This window comes from Salvelinus alpinus, chromosome 23 (assembly GCF_045679555.1).
Source record: "Salvelinus alpinus chromosome 23, SLU_Salpinus.1, whole genome shotgun sequence".
In the NCBI taxonomy this organism is placed as follows: domain Eukaryota; kingdom Metazoa; phylum Chordata; class Actinopteri; order Salmoniformes; family Salmonidae; genus Salvelinus; species Salvelinus alpinus.
Genome location: NC_092108.1, coordinates 8,140,248 through 8,159,874, shown reverse-complemented (window position 1 = coordinate 8,159,874; position 19,627 = coordinate 8,140,248). Strand labels below are relative to the sequence as shown.

At 46.9% G+C, this 19,627-nt stretch overlaps 1 protein-coding gene across 20 annotated transcripts in view; it reads left to right on the top strand.

The window, feature by feature from the left end:
• The window catches only part of LOC139550147 (receptor-type tyrosine-protein phosphatase F), a 498,277-nt gene that overhangs the window by 136,660 nt on the left and 341,990 nt on the right, over nucleotides 1–19,627 (top strand). For 12 of the 20 annotated variants that reach the window (XM_071360817.1, XM_071360813.1, XM_071360810.1 and 9 more), the window contains exon 2: nucleotides 1–55. This exon is cut by the window's left edge and continues 91 nt beyond it. The exons of 1 other annotated variant lie outside the window; for it this stretch is intronic. The gene's annotated coding sequence lies outside the window, so the exon portion shown is untranslated. Of the gene's footprint in view, nucleotides 56–13,175; nucleotides 14,145–19,627 lie in introns of those variants that run through there. 7 more of the 20 variants (XM_071360824.1, XM_071360826.1, XM_071360820.1 and 4 more) reach the window with 1 other exon arrangement.

Here is a 19,627-nt window from a genome sequence, read left to right as displayed (position 1 = left end):
TTTGAGTGACTTGTTGTTTTTCCAATCGCGTTGAATCTCCCTCCTCTGTTTTCAGGTCTGTTAATATGTTTTTATCCACTCAGATATTATTCCCATAAACTGTAGACCTGTTCTGAATGAATCTCTTCCCTCACCGTCATGCCTCCTTCCCTACATCCCTCCTTCCCTACATCTCTCCTTCCCTACATCCCTCCTTCCCTACATCCCTCCTTCCCTACATCCCTCCTTCCCTACATCCCTCTCTTCCCTCACCATCATCCCTCCTTCCCTACATCCCTCTCTTCCCTCACCATCATCCCCCCTTCCCTACATCCCTCCTTCCCTCACCATCATCCCTCCTTCCCTACATCCCTCTCTTCCCTCACCATCATCCCTCCTTCCCTACATCCCTCCTTCCCTCACCATCATCCCCCCTTCCCTACATCCCTCCTTCCCTCACCATCATCCCTCCTTCCCTACATCCCTCTCTTCCCTCACCATCATCCCCCCTTCCCTACATCCCTCCTTCCCTCACCATCATCCCTCCTTCCCTACATCCCTCTCTTCCCTCACCATCATCCCTCCTTCCCTACATCCCTCTCTTCCCTCACCATCATCCCCCCTTCCCTACATCCCTCCTTCCCTCACCATCATCCCTCCTTCCCTACATCCCTCTCTTCCCTCACCATCATCCCTCCTTCCCTACATCCCTCCTTCCCTCACCATCATCCCCCCTTCCCTACATCCCTCCCTCCCTCACCATCATCCCTCCTTCCCTACATCCCTCTCTTCCCTCACCATCATCCCTCCTTCCCTACATCCCTCCTTCCCTCACCATCATCCCTCCTTCCCTACATCCCTCCTTCCCTCACCATCATCCCTCCTTCCCTACATCCCTCTCTTCCCTCACCATCATCCCTCCTTCCCTACATCCCTCCTTCCCTCACAATCATCCCTCCTTCCCTACATCCCTCCTTCCCTCACCATCATCCCTCCTTCCCTACATCCCTCTCTTCCCTCACCATCATCCCTCCTTCCCTACATCCCTCCTTCCCTCACCATCATCCCTCCTTCCCTACATCCCTCCTTCCCTCACCGTCATCCCTCCTTCCTGTAATGAGCCATTCAAATATGCTGTGTCATTACTGTGTCTCTTACTGTGTCTCTTACTGTGTCTCTTACTGTGTCTCCTACTGTGTCTCTTACTGTGTCTCCTACTGTGTCTCTTACTGTGTCTCTTACTGTGTCTCCCACTGTGTCTCTTACTGTGTCTCCTGCTGTGTTGACTACTGTGTCTCCTGCTATGTTTCCTACTGTGTCTCCTGCTGTGTCTCCTGCTGTGTCTCCTACTGTGTTGACTACTGTGTTGACTAATGTGTCTCCTACTGAGTCTCCTGCTGTGTTGACTACTGTGTCTCCTACTGTGTCTCCTACTGTGTCTCCTGCTGTGTCTTCTACTGTGTCTCCTACTGTGTCTCCTGCTGTGTCTCCTGCTGTGTCTCCTACTGTGTTGACTAATGTGTCTCCTACTGTGTCTCCTGCTGTGTTGACTACTGTGTCTCCTACTGTGTTGACTACTGTGTCTCCTACTGTGTCTCCTGCTGTGTTGACTACTGTGTTGACTACTGTGTCTCCTGCTGTGTCTCCTACTGTGTCTCCTACTGTGTTGACTACTGTGTCTCCTACTGTGTTGACTACTGTGTCTCCTACTGTGTCTCCTGCTGTGTCTCCTACTGTGTCTCATACTGTGTTGACTACTGTGTCTCCTGCTGTGTTGACTAATGTGTCTCCTGCTGTGTTGACTACTGTGTCTCCTGCTGTGTTGACTAATGTGTCTCCTACTGTGTCTCCTGCTGTGTTGACTACTGTGTCTCCTGCTGTGTCTCCTGCTGTGTCTCCTGCTGTGTTGACTACTGTGTTGACTACTGTGTCTCCTGCTGTGTCTCCTGCTGTGTTGACTACTGTGTTGACTACTGTGTCTCCTGCTGTGTCTCCTACTGTGTCTCCTGCTGTCTTGACTACTGTGTCTCCTACTGTGTCTCCTACTGTGTCTCCTACTGTGTCTCCTACTGTGTTGACTACTGTGTCTCCTGCTGTGTTGACTACTGTGTTGACTACTGTGTCTCCTGCTGTGTATCCTACTGTCTTGACTACTGTGTCTCCTACTGTGTCTCCTACTGTGTCTCCTGCTGTGTTGACTACTGTGTTGACTACTGTGTCTCCTACTGTGTTGACTACTGTGTCTCCTGCTGTGTATCCTACTGTGTCTCCTACTGTGTCTCCTACTGTCTTGACTACTGTGTCTCCTACTGTGTCTCCTACTGTGTATCCTACTGTGTCTCCTACTGTGTCTCCTACTGTGTCTCCTGCTGTCTTGACTACTGTGTTTCCTGCTGTGTTGACTACTGTGTCTCCTGCTCTGTCTCCTACTGTGTCTCCTACTGTGTCTCCTACTGTTTCTCCTACTGTGTCTCCTACTGTCTTGACTACTGTGTCTCCTACTGTGTCTACTACTGTGTCTCCTACTGTGTCTCCTACTGTTTCTCCTACTGTGTCTCCTACTGTCTTGACTACTGTGTCTCCTACTGTGTCTACTACTGTGTATCCTACTGTGTATCCTACTGTGTCTCCTACTGTGTCTCCTACTGTCTTGACTACTGTGTCTCCTACTGTGTCTCCTACTGTGTATCCTACTGTGTCTCCTACTGTGTCTCCTACTGTGTCTCCTGCTGTCTTGACTACTGTGTTTCCTGCTGTGTTGACTACTGTGTCTCCTGCTCTGTCTCCTACTGTGTCTCCTACTGTGTCTCCTACTGTGTCTCCTACTGTGTCTCCTGCTGTGTTGACTACTGTGTTGACTAATGTGTCTCCTACTGTGTCTCCTACTGTGTCTCCTGCTGTGTTGATTACTGTGTCTCCTGCTGTGTTGACTACTGTGTCTCCTGCTGTGTTGACTACTGTGTCTCCTACTGTGTCTCCTTCTGTGTCTCCTGCTGTGTCTCCTACTGTGTCTCCTGCTGTGTCTCCTACTGTGTTTCCTACTGTGTCTCCTGCTGTGTTGACTAATGTGTCTCCTGCTGTGTCTCCTACTGTGTCTCCTACTGTTTCTCCTACTGTGTCTCCTGCTGTGTTGACTACTGCCTCCTGCTGTGTCTCCTACTGTGTCTCCTACTGTGTCTCCTGCTGTGTTGACTACTGTGTTGACTACTGTGTCTCCTGCTGTGTTGACTACTGTGTCTCCTACTGTGTCTCCTACTGTGTCTCCTACTGTGTCTCCTACTGTGTCTCCTGCTGTGTTTCCTACTGTGTCTCCTGCTGTGTTGACTAATGTGTCTCCTACTGTGTCTCCTGCTGTGTCTCCTACTGTGTCTCCTACTGTGTCTCCTGCTGTGTCTCCTACTGTGTCTCCTACTGTGTCTCCTGCTGTGTCGACTACTGTGTCTCCTGCTGTGTCTCCTGCTGTGTCTCCTGCTGTGTTGACTACTGTGTCTCCTGCTGTGTCTCCTGCTGTGTTGACTACTGTGTCTCCTACTGTGTCTCTTACTGTGTCTCCTACTGTGTCTCCTGCTGTGTTGACTACTGTGTCTCCTACTGTGTCTCCTACTGTGTCTCCTGCTGTGTTGACTACTGTGTCTCCTTCTGTGTCTCCTACTGTGTCTCCTGCTGTGTTGACTACTGTGTCTCCTGCTGTGTCTCCTGCTGTGTTGACTACTGTGTCTCCTACTGTGTCTCCTGCTGTGTTGACTACTGTGTTGACTACTGTGTCTCCTGCTGTGTTGACTACTGTGTCTCCTACTGTGTCTCCTACTGTGTCTCCTACTGTGTCTCCTACTGTGTCTCCTGCTGTGTTTCCTACTGTGTCTCCTGCTGTGTTGACTAATGTGTCTCCTACTGTGTCTCCTGCTGTGTCTCCTACTGTGTCTCCTACTGTGTCTCCTGCTGTGTCTCCTACTGTGTCTTCTACTGTGTCTCCTGCTGTGTCGACTACTGTGTCTCCTGCTGTGTCTCCTGCTGTGTCTCCTGCTGTGTTGACTACTGTGTCTCCTGCTGTGTCTCCTGCTGTGTTGACTACTGTGTCTCCTACTGTGTCTCTTACTGTGTCTCCTACTGTGTCTCCTGCTGTGTTGACTACTGTGTCTCCTACTGTGTCTCCTACTGTGTCTCCTGCTGTGTTGACTACTGTGTCTCCTTCTGTGTCTCCTACTGTGTCTCCTGCTGTGTTGACTACTGTGTCTCCTGCTGTGTCTCCTGCTGTGTCTCCTACTGTGTCTCCTACTGTGTCTCCTGCTGTGTTGACTACTGTGTCTCCTACTGTGTCTCCTGCTGTGTTGACTACTGTGTCTCCTACTGTGTCTCCTGCTGTGTTGACTACTGTGTCTCCTACTGTGTCTCCTGCTGTGTCTCCTGCTGTGTCTCCTGCTGTGTTGACTACTGTGTCTCCTGCTGTGTCTCCTGCTGTGTTGACTACTGTGTCTCCTACTGTGTCTCTTACTGTGTCTCCTACTGTGTCTCCTGCTGTGTTGACTACTGTGTCTCCTACTGTGTCTCCTACTGTGTCTCCTGCTGTGTTGACTACTGTGTCTCCTTCTGTGTCTCCTACTGTGTCTCCTGCTGTGTTGACTACTGTGTCTCCTGCTGTGTCTCCTGCTGTGTCTCCTACTGTGTCTCCTACTGTGTCTCCTGCTGTGTTGACTACTGTGTCTCCTACTGTGTCTCCTGCTGTGTTGACTACTGTGTCTCCTACTGTGTCTCCTGCTGTGTTGACTACTGTGTCTCCTGCTGTGTTGACTACTGTGTCTCCTACTGTGTCTCCTACTGTGTCTCCTACTGTGTCTCCTGCTGTGTTTCCTACTGTGTCTCCTGCTGTGTTGACTAATGTGTCTCCTACTGTGTCTCCTGCTGTGTCTCCTACTGTGTCTCCTACTGTGTCTCCTGCTGTGTCTCCTACTGTGTCTCCTACTGTGTCTCCTGCTGTGTCGACTACTGTGTCTCCTGCTGTGTCTCCTGCTGTGTCTCCTGCTGTGTTGACTACTGTGTCTCCTGCTGTGTCTCCTGCTGTGTTGACTACTGTGTCTCCTACTGTGCTGTGTCTCCTACTGTGTCTCCTACTGTGTCTCCTGCTGTGTCGACTACTGTGTCTCCTGCTGTGTCTCCTGCTGTGTCTCCTGCTGTGTTGACTACTGTGTCTCCTGCTGTGTCTCCTGCTGTGTTGACTACTGTGTCTCCTACTGTGTCTCTTACTGTGTCTCCTACTGTGTCTCCTGCTGTGTTGACTACTGTGTCTCCTACTGTGTCTCCTACTGTGTCTCCTGCTGTGTTGACTACTGTGTCTCCTTCTGTGTCTCCTACTGTGTCTCCTGCTGTGTTGACTACTGTGTCTCCTGCTGTGTCTCCTGCTGTGTCTCCTACTGTGTCTCCTACTGTGTCTCCTGCTGTGTTGACTACTGTGTCTCCTACTGTGTCTCCTGCTGTGTTGACTACTGTGTCTCCTACTGTGTCTCCTGCTGTGTTGACTACTGTGTCTCCTACTGTGTCTCCTGCTGTGTCTCCTGCTGTGTCTCCTGCTGTGTTGACTACTGTGTCTCCTGCTGTGTCTCCTGCTGTGTCTCCTACTGTGTCTCTTACTGTGTCTCCTACTGTGTCTCCTGCTGTGTTGACTACTGTGTCTCCTACTGTGTCTCCTACTGTGTCTCCTGCTGTGTTGACTACTGTGTCTCCTTCTGTGTCTCCTACTGTGTCTCCTGCTGTGTTGACTACTGTGTCTCCTGCTGTGTCTCCTGCTGTGTCTCCTACTGTGTCTCCTACTGTGTCTCCTGCTGTGTTGACTACTGTGTCTCCTGCTGTGTCTCCTGCTGTGTTGACTACTGTGTCTCCTACTGTGTCTCCTGCTGTGTTGACTACTTTGTCTCCTACTGTGTCTCCTGCTGTGTTGACTACTTTGTCTCGTGCTGTGTCTCCTGCTGTGTTGACTACTGTGTCTCCTGCTGTGTCTCCTGCTGTGTTGACTACTGTGTCTCCTACTGTGTCTCCTGCTGTGTTGACTACTTTGTCTCGTGCTGTGTCTCCTGCTGTGTTGACTACTGTGTCTCCTGCTGTGTCTCCTGCTGTGTTGACTACTGTGTCTCCTACTGTGTCTCCTGCTGTGTTGACTACTTTGTCTCGTGCTGTGTCTCCTGCTGTGTTGACTACTTTGTCTCGTGCTGTGTCTCCTGCTGTGTTGACTACTGTGTCTCCTGCTGTGTCTCCTGCTGTGTTGACTACTGTGTCTCCTGCTGTGTTGACTACTGTGTCTCCTGCTGTGTTGACAAAAAGTCTAACCAAATCAAATGTTATTGGTCACATACACATGTTTACCAGATGTTATTGTGGATGTAGTGAAATGCTTGTTTTCCAGCTCCAACAGTGCAGTAATATCTAACAATACACAACAATACACACTAATCTAAATGAAAGAATGGTATTAAGAAATATATAAATATTAGATTGAGCAGTGTCGGAGTGGCATTGACTAAAATACAGTAGAATAGAATACAGTATATACATCAAAACTATGAAATTACACATATGTAATAATGTAGTAACCAAAAAAAGTGTTACACAAATCAAACCATAATTTTCCAAAAGTTTGCAAAGCTGCCATCAAGGCAAAGGGTGGCTACTTTGAAGAATCTCAAATATAAAATATATTTTGATTTGTTTAACACTTTTTTTGGTTACTACATGATTCCATATGTGTTATTTCATAGTTTTGATGTCTTCAGTATTATTCTACAATGTAGAAAATAGTAAAAATAAAGAAGAACCTTGGAATGAGTAACGCCCAAACTTTTGACTGGTAAGGTACGTATGAGATGAGTAAAGCATTATGTAAACATGATTAAAGTGACTAGTGATCCATTATTAAAGTGGCCAGTGATTCCATGTCTATGTATATGAGGCTGCAGCCTCTAAGGTGGAGGGTTGAGAAGCCGGTTATTGATCGCTATATAACAGTCTTTTTTTAAATATTTGTTTTATCTCACCTTTATTTAACCAGGTAGGCTAGTTGAGAACAAGTTCTCATTTACAACTGCGACCTGGCCAAGATAAACAGTCTAATGGTCATGAGATAGAAGCTGTTTTTCAGGTGCAGGGTTGAGTAACCTGGTGGAAGCCGGTTAGTGATGGCTATTTAACAGTCTGATGGCCTTGAGATAGAAGCTGTTTTTCAGTCTCTCGGTCCCAGCTTTGATGCACCTGTACTGACCTCGCCTTCTGGATGATAGCGGGGTGAACAGGCATTGGCTCGGGTGGTTGTTGAACTTGATGATCTTTATGACCTTCCTGTGACATCGGGTGGTGTCGGGGGCAGGTAGTTTGCCCCCGGTGATGTGTTGGCCAGACCTCACTACCCTCTGGAGAGGCTTTCGGTTGTGGGCGGAGCAGTTGCCGTACCAGGCGGTGATACAGCTCGACAGGATGCTCTCAATTGTGCATCTGTAAAAGTTTGTGAGGGTTTTAGGGGCCAAGCCAAATTAGTATTTTGTTTATTTTGCTGTTGCGCCTTCTTCACCACACTGTCTGTGTGGGTGAACCATTTCAGATTGTCAGTGATGTGAACGCTGAGGAACTTGAAGCTTTCCACCTTCTGTAGATAGGGGAGGTGCTCTCTCTGCTGTTTCCTGAAGTCCATGATCAGCTCCTTTGTTTTGTTGACGTTGGGTGAGAGGTCTCGTCATTGTTGGTAATCAGGCCTACTACTGTTGTGTCGTCTGTAAACTTGATGATTGAGTTGGAGGTGTGCATGGCCACGCAGTCATGGGTGAACAGGGAGTACAGGAGGGTGCTGAGCACGCACCCTTGTGGGGCCCCAGTGTTGAGGATCAGCGAAGTGGAGGTGTTGTTTCCTACCTTCACCACCTGGGGGCGGCCCGTCAGGTGGTCAGGGCGGTGTTCAGACCCAGGGCACTGAGCTTAATGATGAGCTTGGAGGGTACTATGGTGTTGAATGCTGAGCTATAGTCAATGAACAGCATTCTTACACAGGTATTCCTTTTGTCCAGATGGGATAGGGCAGTGTGCAGTGAGATGAGGATTGGGTCGTCTGTGGATCCATTGGGGCGGTAAGCAAATTGGAGTGGGTCTAGGGTGTCAGGTAAGGTAGAGGTGATATGATCCTTAACTAGCCTCTCAAAGCACTTCATGATGACAGCTGAGTGCTACGGGGCGATAGTCATTTAGTTCAGTTACTTTTGCTTTCTTGGGAACAGGAACAATGGTTGACATTTTGAAACAAGTGGGGACAGCAGACTGGGATAGGGAGCGATTTGAATATGCCCGTAAACACACCAGCCCGCTGGTCTGCGCATGCTCTGAGGACGCGGCTAGGGATTCCGTCTGGGCCAGCAGCCTTGGGGTTAACACGCTTAAATGTCTTACTCACGTCAGCCACGGAGAAGGAGAGCCCGCAGTCCTTGTTAGCTGGTCCAAGGTGGCACTGTATTATCCTGAAAGCGAGCGAAGAAGATGTTTAGCTTGTCCGGAAGCAAGACGTCGGTGTCCGCGACGTGTCTGGTTTTCCCTTTGTAATCTGTGATTGACTGTGGACCCCGCCACATACATCTCGTGTCTGAGCCGTTGAGTTGCAATTCCACTTTGTTTCTGTACTGACACTTTGCCTGTTTGATTGCCTTACAAAGGGAATAACTACACTGTTTGTATTCGGGCATATTCCCAGTCACCTTGCCATGGTTAAATGCCGGTGTTCGTGCTTTCAGTTTTACACATATGCTGCCATCTATCCACGGTTTCTATCCACACTTCCTGATGAACTAAATCACCGTATCCGTGTATTCGTCGATGTTATTCTCAGAGGCTACCCGGGAACATATCCCAGTCCTCGTGATCAAAACAATCTTGAAGCGTGGCTTCCGATTGATCAGACCAACGTTGAATAGACCTTGGAATGGGTACTTCCTGTTTGAGTTCCTGCCTATAGGAAGGCAGGAGCAAAATGGAGTCGTGATCAGATTTGCCGAAGAGAGTGCGGGGGAGGGGTGGTCCAACGTTTTACCAGAGAGAGTGTTACAGTCAATGTGTTGGTTGAACTTCGGTAGTGTTTTCCTCAAATTTGCTTCGTTAAAATCCTCAGCTATATGTACTTTCCAGATGTTCTTATCCACTCTGAGAAGAGATTCTGGAGTTGCGCAACAAATTGTGTGTGTGTGTGTGTGTGTGTGTGTGTGTGTGTGTGTGTGTGTGTGTGTGTGTGTGTGTGTGTGTGTGTGTGTGTGTGTGTGTGTGTGTGTGTGCGTGCGTGCGTGCGTGCGTGCGTGCGTGCGTGCGTGCGTGCGTGCGTGCGTGCGTGCGTGCGTGCGTGCGTGCGTGCGTGCGTGCGTGCGTGCGTGTGTGGTGTGTGCGCTGCTGCTTGGCACATAGAGAAGCCATGTGAAATCACTGAGACTGCTAGCTAGCTCTACAAACGGGTTCTCTCTCTCTCTTTCTCTCTCTCTCTGTTTGTTTGTGTGTGTTTGGGGTGCGGGGTTGGGGATTGTCAGCCTCTGAATTCACTAAAGGGAGGAGGAGAATTTGTCAACCTTTGAAATCTATTGAAAGGATTGGGGGATGGGCGGTGTGTGTGTGTGTGTTATATGTAATAAATTCCCAGACTTCACCGGGGGTGTTTCCCAAGTCCCTTGGAGGGAAGGTGCAGTAGATTGAGTGGGACGCTGTTTCTAGTTTGAGCTTCAAATATAGAATTACCAGATTCACAGTGGAAATCTGACAACGAAGGAATCCGACGAGCGGTCACACTGCTCCAAACTCTAAATTCACATGTACGTGACGGTACTTTATCAGGCCGTGTCAACGCAACATATAGGACCTTGAGACTGCACCGATCTTGACAGAGGAACAATTCTTATCTGAGGCAGGCAAGGTCTTCAGTCTCACCGACTCCCTAGTGGGTAATTCCACAGGAAAGTCAACCTGAGCGTGAATAAACTAAATAGTTGATTCCCTAATTAAATGACTTTCATATTTACCATGGATGTGTGTATTTTGAAGTCCAGACTACAGTCCTTTATATATATATTATATTATATCTATATTTATATACAGGCCTTTATATTTTCCAAATCTAATGTTATTGTCACTACAACGTATATAATGTATAACATTCATCAACCTGGAATGGCCCTGGGTCTATTTGGGTAAAGGATGGTCAGACCTTCCTAGACAACACCGACCTTTCTATAGGAAAGGGGCGGCAGGTAGCCTAGTGGTATTGGGTCAGTAACCGAAAGGTTGCTAGCTCGAATCCCTCAACTGACAAGGTAAAAATCTGTCGTTCTGCCCCTGAACAAGGCAGTTAAACCCACTTTTCCCCGGTAGGCCGTCATTGTAAATAAGAATTTGTTCTTAACTGACTTGCCTAGTTAAATAAAGGTTCAATGTAAAAAAAAAAACTAAGCTTTCATAAAGGTAAACAGCCACACCAGGAGTTTACACAGGGTCCACATTAACATAGTAGGAGTGCTGATCACAGATCAGTTTTGCCATTTAGATTATAATGAATCTGATTATTTTGGACCGGGACGACCTGATCCCAGATCAGTTTTGCCATTTAGATCATAATGAATCTGATTATTTTGGACAGGGAAGACCTGATCCCAGATCAGTGTTGCCATTTAGATCATAATGAATCTGATTATTTTGGACAGGGACGACCTGATCCCAGATCAGTTTTGCCATTTAGATCATAATGAATCTGATTATTTTGGACAGGGACGACCTGATCCCAGATCAGTTTTGCCATTTAGATCATAATGAATCTGATTATTTTGGACAGGGACGACCTGATCCCAGATCAGTTTTGCCATTTAGATCATAATGAATCTGATTATTTTGGACAGGGACGACCTGATCCCAGATCAGTTTTGCCATTTAGATCATAATGAATCTGATTATTTTGGACAGGGACGACCTGATCCCAGATCAGTTTTGCCATTTAGATCATAATAAATCTGATTATTTTGGACAGGGACGACCTGATCACAGATCAGTACTTATACTCTGGAATTATTTGGTGGATGCAGTCCCAGGTCGGGTTAGCAGCCGGTCTCTCCTCTTGACTGAAGCCAGAGGGAGATTCCTGGTCTATTGTAGAAACCTCTGGCCTGTAGAGCCTGATGTATCTGGTGTGAGCGTTCTGTCTTTGTTGTTGTTTTTGTTGTTTAAACAGACAACGGGCCTCCTTCTCCACAATACCCTGAAGACACAGGTCATGGAGTATTGTACATATCCGTGTTTCTCATTGCAAGGTATTACATTGTGTATATGAAGGGGACACACACACACACACACAATTTCTTCTGAAAAATAAATAGTGATGGTGCTACGTCAGTCAGTCTACTAGCCTCCAAACAGTATGACGGAGCTGAGTGAACAAAGTTCCTCCTCAAAGGTCCAGAGGAACCACGTGTACAATAAACCCGTCCTCCTATAGCTCCTCCCACCAGCCTCCACTGATAGAAACATTTGCCCAAATAAAAAAAGAATTTCCAATAATCATGTTCATATTGTTCAATATTATTCAATTCATATATATATATTTTTTTAAAGAGACGTTTATTGAAATGAAGATACATCACTGTTTGCTTTGTAGCATCTACAGATAAAACACTACGATGTGTTAAAAATAAAGGTGAAATAAAACAAGTTTTAAACCCCCCCACTGCAGGCCCCGCAGAAATGTAATTAGCGTTAATAAAAACATCCCCTTGAAAACCTGTCAGTTTAAGCTACTAGAGATATCTGTTCTGTTCTGTTCTGTTTTCGGCATTGGCGTCTCGATCCCCTGCATCCATCGATGACACACTTCCTCATCTGATGTCAAAGGTGACAGAGATAGAGCGGTGTTTGTCAGACCACGAGGCATCCCACCCACACCACCACTCAAGGCCAAACGTGTCATAAATATCCCAACTTTTATTTATTATTTCTCAATTATGCTTTTAAATACAAAATGTCAAATATATGTCAACCATTCTTCCTCCAAAGGAATATTTTATGGATTACATTTCTGGAAAATCCTCCAAAATCATGTTTTTTTTTGTTTTTATTGTCTGGGTTTTGTGAGGAATCACTGAGAGAGAAGAGAAAGCAGCACCTGAGGCTCCCTCTCAGCCCCGTTATAAATCCTAGAGAATGGTGTGTGTGTGTGTGGGGGGTGGGGGGGGGGGTCATAAATCCCACAAAACATTCCAGAACATCTGCTCTGAATGATTAGCTTCCTTGGCTAGCGGAAATCTGAGCGGAGGGAGAGAGGTAGAATAGAACATTTTTTTTTGTATCTATAAAAAAAAAATGTCATTGGATTTGTGTAGTGGATCTATCTGTGTGGATTTGTGTAGTGGATCTATCTGTGTGGATTTGTGTAGTGGATCTATCTGTGTGGATATGTGAAGTGGATCTATCTGTGTGGATTTGTGTAGTGGATCTATCTGTGTGGATTTGTGAAGTGGATCTATCTGTGTGGATTTGTGTAGTGGATCTATCTGTGTGGATATGTGAAGTGGATCTATCTGTGTGGATTTGTGTAGTGGATCTATCTGTGTGGATTTATGTAGTGGATCTATCTGTGTGGATATGTGAAGTGGATCTATCTGTGTGGATTTATGTAGTGGATCTATCTGTGTGGATATGTGAAGTGGATCTATCTGTGTGGATTTATGTAGTGGATCTATCTGTGTGGATTTATGTAGTGGATCTATCTGTGTGGATTTATGTAGTGGATCTATCTGTGTGGATTTATGTAGTGGATCTATCTGTGTGGATTTATGTAGTGGATCTATCTGTGTGGATATGTTGTTTTAGTTGAGCGTTTACTGTTTTCATTTAAACAGCCATCTCCCAGTCAGACCTTGAAAATCCTTGTAACATAATTCTGGTAAATAATTTAAGCTACTTATCTTGTATTTATTTCACACTCACAGACTTGCACAGAAATCCTCTCCATATCTGTAAAAACGCACATACCCCAAACCTTTTACGTTGTGCACAGGTAAACTCCAACAGGTAAACTCCAATCGACTCTCTTGCTGTTCAGAGTTCAGGAAGCCAATCCATCTCCTGCCCCCCCTCTTCCCAGTGAAATCCGACACCCTATGACATCACAGGTTTAGCTAAGCAGGTTGGACCTTGGCTCCTCCCCGGCTGTGTGTGAACACAGCTCAGTGTGTGATCAACCTTTGGTGCTGAAGGGTCTCTCTGCAAACTACTATAGACTCTGCGGAGAGAGAGAGCAGAGAGAGAGAGAGCAGAGAGAGAGAGCGAGAGAGCAGAGAGAGAGAGAGAGAGCAGAGAGAGAGAGAGAGAGAGAGAGAGAAAGCAGAGAGAGAGAGAGAGAGAGAGAGAGAGAGAGAGAGAGAGAGAGAGAGAGAGAGAGAGAGAGAGAGAGAGAGAGAGAGAGAGAGAGAGAGAGAGAGAGAGAGAGAGAGAGAGAGAGAGAGAGAGAGAGAGAGAGAGAGAGAGAGAGAAAGGAGAGAGAGAGCAGAGAGAACTTTTCCTTCAGCGGTGTGAACTGTTAGTTGTGGATTAGCTAAACAGGGAGAAGAGCGACTGGAGTTCTATAAGGATTCTCTAAACCTTCCCTGGATTCTGGAGGATATTCCTTAACGATTCTCTAAACCTTCCCTGGATTCTGGAGGATTTTCCTTAACGATTCTCTAAACCTTCCCTGGATTCTGGAGGATTTTCCTTAACGATTCTCTAAACCTTCCCTGGATTCTGGAGGATTTTCCTTAACGATTCTCTAAACCTTCCCTGGATTCTGGAGGATATTCCTTAACGATTCTCTAAACCTTCCCTGGATTCTGGAGGATTTTCCTTAACGATTCTCTAAACCTTCACTGGATTCTGGAGGATTTTCCTTAACGATTCTCTAAACCTTCCCTGGATTCTGGAGGATTTTCCTTAACGATTCTCTAAACCTTCCCTGGATTCTGGAGGATTTTCCTTACCGATTCTCTAAACCTTCACTGGATTCTGGAGGATTTTCCTTATCGATTCTCTAAACCTTCCCTGGATTCTGGAGGATTTGGATTTTGTGGTAGACCATTCTTGGAACTAACTACCAGAAGAAGGTTTCTCACAGGAATAAAAAAATAAATATTTTATAGATCTAGGTAAGTGACATTTTAAATGTTTCTGTTGTAAAACATGGTAATGGCAACTAAGACTTAGACTTTGGACATGCAAATTAGTAGTCTACTTCAGTTTTTCCCTCCATCAGCACAGGTGTCAATTCGAGAAAAAGAAAATAGGAACGAAAAAGGAAAATCCCCCGTAAAAAGATCCTTGTTAACTTGGCTCCTAAAAGAACTAGGCTGATGTGATCCCCCTTCTTCACTACTGAGGTATTTTCTCTCTCTTCTTTTGTGGTCGTTTTCTTTTGTCCTTGTTCACTCTTGCTTGTTAAGCCAAAACAATAGTTTAGCCTTCTCTTGGCTCAGTTCTATTGGTCGCCTCTCTGGTAAACGACCCTGTCTGCTGCAAGCCCTCCCCTGGTTTTTTAAAAACAGGACTTTGAATAGCGTGTTCGTGGTGTGTCCCCTAGCTACCGCTGTTAAGGTGAGGCACCCGCGGAGTCTACAGCAGCGCTACTTTCAGGCCCAATAACCTGCTTTTCCAGTTGTCCTTCGTTGCGTCCCTAATGGCACAGTGTTCTACGGCGCTTAGGGCACTGGTCAAAAGAAGGGCACTATGTTGGGAATAGGGCTCCTTTTGGGACGCACACTTTATCTCCCCTGGCAATTTACAGGCTAAGGTTTCAGCGACAAGAATTTCAGTTAAAAAGAGCTACTGTGGTTCTGAGCTGCTGGGGTTCTGAGCTGCTGGGGTTCTGAGCTGCTGGGGTTCTGAGCTGCTGGGGTTCTGAGCTGCTGGGGTTCTGAGCTGCTGGGGTTCTGAGCTGCTGACGTTCTGAGCTGCTGGGGTTCTGAGATGCTGTGGTTCTGAGCTGCTGGGGTTCTGAGATGCTGTGGTTCTGAGCTGCTGATGTTCTGAGCTGCTGATGTTCTGAGCTGCTGGGGTTCTGAGATGCTGGGGTTCTGAGCTGCTGGGGTTCTGAGATGCTGGGGTTCTGAGCTGCTGAGGTTCTGAGCTGCTGGGGTTCTGAGCTGCTGGGGTTCTGAGATGCTGGGGTTCTGAGCTGCTGGGGTTCTGAGATGCTGGGGTTCTGAGCTGCTGGGGTTCTGAGCTGCTGAGGTTCTGAGCTGCTGGGGTTCTGAGCTGCTGGGGTTCTGAGCTGCTGACGTTCTGAGCTGCTGGGGTTCTGAGCTGCTGACGTTCTGAGCTGCTGGGGTTCTGAGCTGCTGGGGTTCTGAGCTGCTGAGGTTCTGAGCTGCTGGGGTTCTGAGCTGCTGATGTTCTGAGCTGCTGATGTTCTGAGCTGCTGATGTTCTGAGCTGCTGACGTTCTGAGCTGCTGGGGTTCTGAGCTGCTGACGTTCTGAGCTGCTGGGGTTCTGAGCTGCTGGGGTTCTGAGCTGCTGGGGTTCTGAGCTGCTGATGTTCTGAGCTGCTGGGGTTCTGAGCTGCTGATGTTCTGAGCTGCTGATGTTCTGAGCTGCTGATGTTCTGAGCTGCTGGGGTTCTGAGCTGCTGGGGTTCTGAGCTGCTGACGTTCTGAGCTGCTGGGGTTCTGAGCTGCTGACGTTCTGAGCTGCTGACGTTCTGAGCTGCTGACGTTCTGAGCTGCTGGGGTTCTGAGCTGCTGACGTTCTGAGCTGCTGGGGTTCTGAGCTGCTGACGTTCTGAGCTGCTGATGTTCTGAGCTGCTGATGTTCTGAGCTGCTGTGGTTCTGAGCTGCTGACGTTCTGAGCTGCTGACGTTCTGAGCTGCTGACGTTCTGAGCTGCTGACGTTCTGAGCTGCTGGGGTTCTGAGCTGCTGACATTCTGAGCTGCTGGGGTTCTGAGCTGCTGACATTCTGAGCTGCTGACGTTCTGAGCTGCTGGGGTTCTGAGCTGCTGTGGTTCTGAGCTGCTGACGTTCTGAGCTGCTGACGTTCTGAGCTGCTGATGTTCTGAGCTGCTGATGTTCTGAGCTGCTGATGTTCTGAGCTGCTGGGGTTCTGAGCTGCTGGGGTTCTGAGCTGCTGGGGTTCTGAGCTGCTGGGGTTCTGAGCTGCTGGGGTTCTGAGCTGCTGACGTTCTGAGCTGCTGGGGTTCTGAGCTGCTGACGTTCTGAGCTGCTGACGTTCTGAGCTGCTGACGTTCTGAGCTGCTGGGGTTCTGAGCTGCTGACGTTCTGAGCTGCTGTGGTTCTGAGCTGCTGACGTTCTGAGCTGCTGTGGTTCTGAGCTGCTGTGGTTCTGAGCTGCTGACGTTCTGAGCTGCTGACATTCTGAGCTGCTGGGGTTCTGAGCTGCTGACGTTCTGAGCTGCTGACGTTCTGAGCTGCTGGGGTTCTGAGCTGCTGACGTTCTGAGCTGCTGGGGTTCTGAGCTGCTGATGTTCTGAGCTGCTGGGGTTCTGAGCTGCTGTTTCCTGGAGTTTGAAAAACAGTGCCAATTCAAGGCTTTTGAAAGCTTTAAAACGGTTCCTGGTTTAGGCTAGGCACAGTGTTTTCATTTAAAATGTAGGCTTAGCCCACATGATTATCCGGGAAAGGTTAGCGTTGTCCAAGGGTTAGGCTGGTTAAATAGTGTGTGTTAGTTTTAGGTGTGAGTGTTCAATGGAAATCAGTATTTTTTTCTCAAACAGCTTTGGTCTATATTCTGTTGGGCTTTTTTGAGCTTGTTCTCTGTAGAATCTTTAGCAGAGTAATGAAATAGCAGATATATTGGTGGATTTCTGTCTCTTTACATTGTGTTGGCAAAGTGTTTTACCTTTTATTTGTTTTACTTGAAACTTTTATTTAACTAAGGCAAGTCAGGTAAGAACAGGTTGTTATTTACAATGACGGCCAAACCCTGGTCAAACCCTGGCCAAACCCTGGTCAAACCCTGGCCAAACCCTGGTCAAACCCTGGCCAAACCCTAAACCCGGACGACGCAAGGGCAAATTGTGTGCTGACCTATGGGGCTCCCGATCACGGCCGGTTGTGATACAGCCTGGAACCGAACCAGGGTCTGTAGTGACGCCTCGAGCACTGAGATGGGGTTTCCTGAGTAATCAGGAATCCCCCCCCCAACAATTAGACCTATTTGATATGATACATTTATATATTTTTTACACTTAGGCCTATGTTATAAAACAATTTCTCAATAGCATGTTTATAGCATTAGCTTAGCAGAGTAATGGCAGCAGGTGTTGCTCAATATAAGCCTGTTGCTCAACACTAGGCAGTGTGTCACGGACGGAATGAAAAGAGAGAGAGAGAGAGAGAAAAAAATACCAAATATCCTTTTAGCAGCTTGTCCTGTTCCACCAGAGCTGTCTTAAGCTCTCAGGGCACACTGTGTAAAGACAACATGTCTGTCTTGCTTTGTTTGGCATGAAAAGACCACATTTCCCCATGGTGTGTTCTCCCTCCCAGTCAGAGAGAACTGAACGCCTCCTCTGTCCTCCTGGCCTGGCCAAATCAGGCTCTGTATTCACAAAAAGTTACGGAGTAGAATCTAGGATCAGTTTTTCCTTTTATATCACTACATGTGATTCCTAATCTGAGACAGGCTAAGAACCTCACTCTCACTTCTCTTAGTTAATCATTCACTAACCACAAACCTGTGGACTAGCCTGTTGGAACCCATGGGCAGGGAAACAGAAACACAAACATGTGAGAATGACAACGTGTTGCGACTTACAGGAACAGTTTGGGTTTAGTGCTTCACTCAAGGGCACATAAGTCTGCTCTGGGATTCGAACCAGCGACCTTTCGGTTTACTGGAAGCATTTCACTGTTGTATTCGGCACATGTGACAAATACAATTTGATTTGGTCCAACACTACCAGTAACCAGCTACCTGCTGACCGGTTTCTTGTCTTATCCTCTGAGCCTGACTTCTTGGTATCTGCATTCCATGTTTTACGACTCAGTCTCAGCCATGCCACTGTGGGGTGGTTATAGAGTCCATGGTCTGACCGTTAGTTGGCTCTGAGAAAATAACTTGGTCGACAGGAAATAACTTGGTTGACTCAGGAAATAACTTGGTCGACTCAGGAAATAACTTGGTCGACTCAGGAAATAACTTGGTCGACTCAGGAAATAACTTGGTCGACTCAGGAAATAACTTGGTCGACTCAGGAAATAACTTGGTCGACTCAGGAAATAACTTGGTCGACTCAGGAAATAACTTGGTCGACTCAGGAAATAACTTGGTCGACTCAGGAAATAACTTGGTCGACTCAGGAAATAACTTGGTCGACTCAGGAAATAACTTGGCTGACTCAGGAAATAACTTGGTCGACTCAGGAAATAACTTGGTCGACTCAGGAAATAACTTTTGACTGTCCCAAGTCCCACCTTATTCCTGACATAGTGCACTACTTTTGACCAGAGCACTATGGGCCCTAGGACTTGTCAGAGAGGAGGAAGTGATCTGTCATCTTCTGTTGGTGTGAATGGCAGGGGGAGGGGCTTGGTGGGTGTGTAAATAGGAAGGTGCACACAGCACAGAAGGAGCGATGGACACGAGACTACTAAGACAACATGAGAACAAGCTGACATTAAACTCTCATACAAACAAAACGTTGAATAACTTGATACTTGCGATACTGGCATTTGGAATATTAACAAAAATAACATGTATTCAAATTAATGATATTTTTTTTTTGCATTTTGAGGTTTGATCCAACAGAATCGCTTATATGGACGCCAAAACACATTGAGACATTATTTGACTGTAATAGAGGAGGAGTTAACTTTTCTAGCGATATCCTTTTCATGTCTCAACTCCTCAAATTTGCACGCAGAGCAGACCCTACTAAAACGGGAGTATCAATGAACATACCACCTACCGCTGGCAGCATTTTACCATTAAACTGTTATACTAGCTGTCAATGGCTGTGTTTTATACATGTGCAATACGTATAAATCACAGGAATTGTTTCTCATTCTGAGAAATAAGATACAGTAATCCCTCGTTTATCGCGGGGGTTACGTTCCGAAAATGACCCGCGATAAGTGAAATCCGCGAAATAGAAAACTTCTTTTTTTTTTACAATTAGCAACTATTACATGTATACAAATACAGTGACTCACGTGTAGGCCGTTTCACTGCTCTTCAGACTGGGCCGCTGCATCCTGACTGCGCTCTGCAGTGTTCTCTTCTTCTGAAGCCCGCGGTGCAGGTGTGTTTGTTCGGGAGAAGAGCATAGTGATAGGCAGCTGTTGTCGCTCTTTTTTCTTCTTTGCAAAAAGATCCTTGTACACCGACATGCCACCATCGATTACGTTGGAGAACTGTAATGAACGGCTCATCAAAGGGTCCCATTCCTCAGCTACTCGCTTAAGTTCAGTGGCCATTCGCACCATGGTTGCTAAGCGACCAAGCGTTAGTCCTTCCTTCCTTCCTGGCCAACTTAATGTAAATTTGCCAAGCTGTTTTATGTACGTACACATAACTGCACGAGACGACAAAATGATAGCACAATTCGTAGCATGTTTTGATACAAGAAGCGGGAGTGAGTTTTTAGCGAATCAGAATGCAGAGCACAATGCACCAA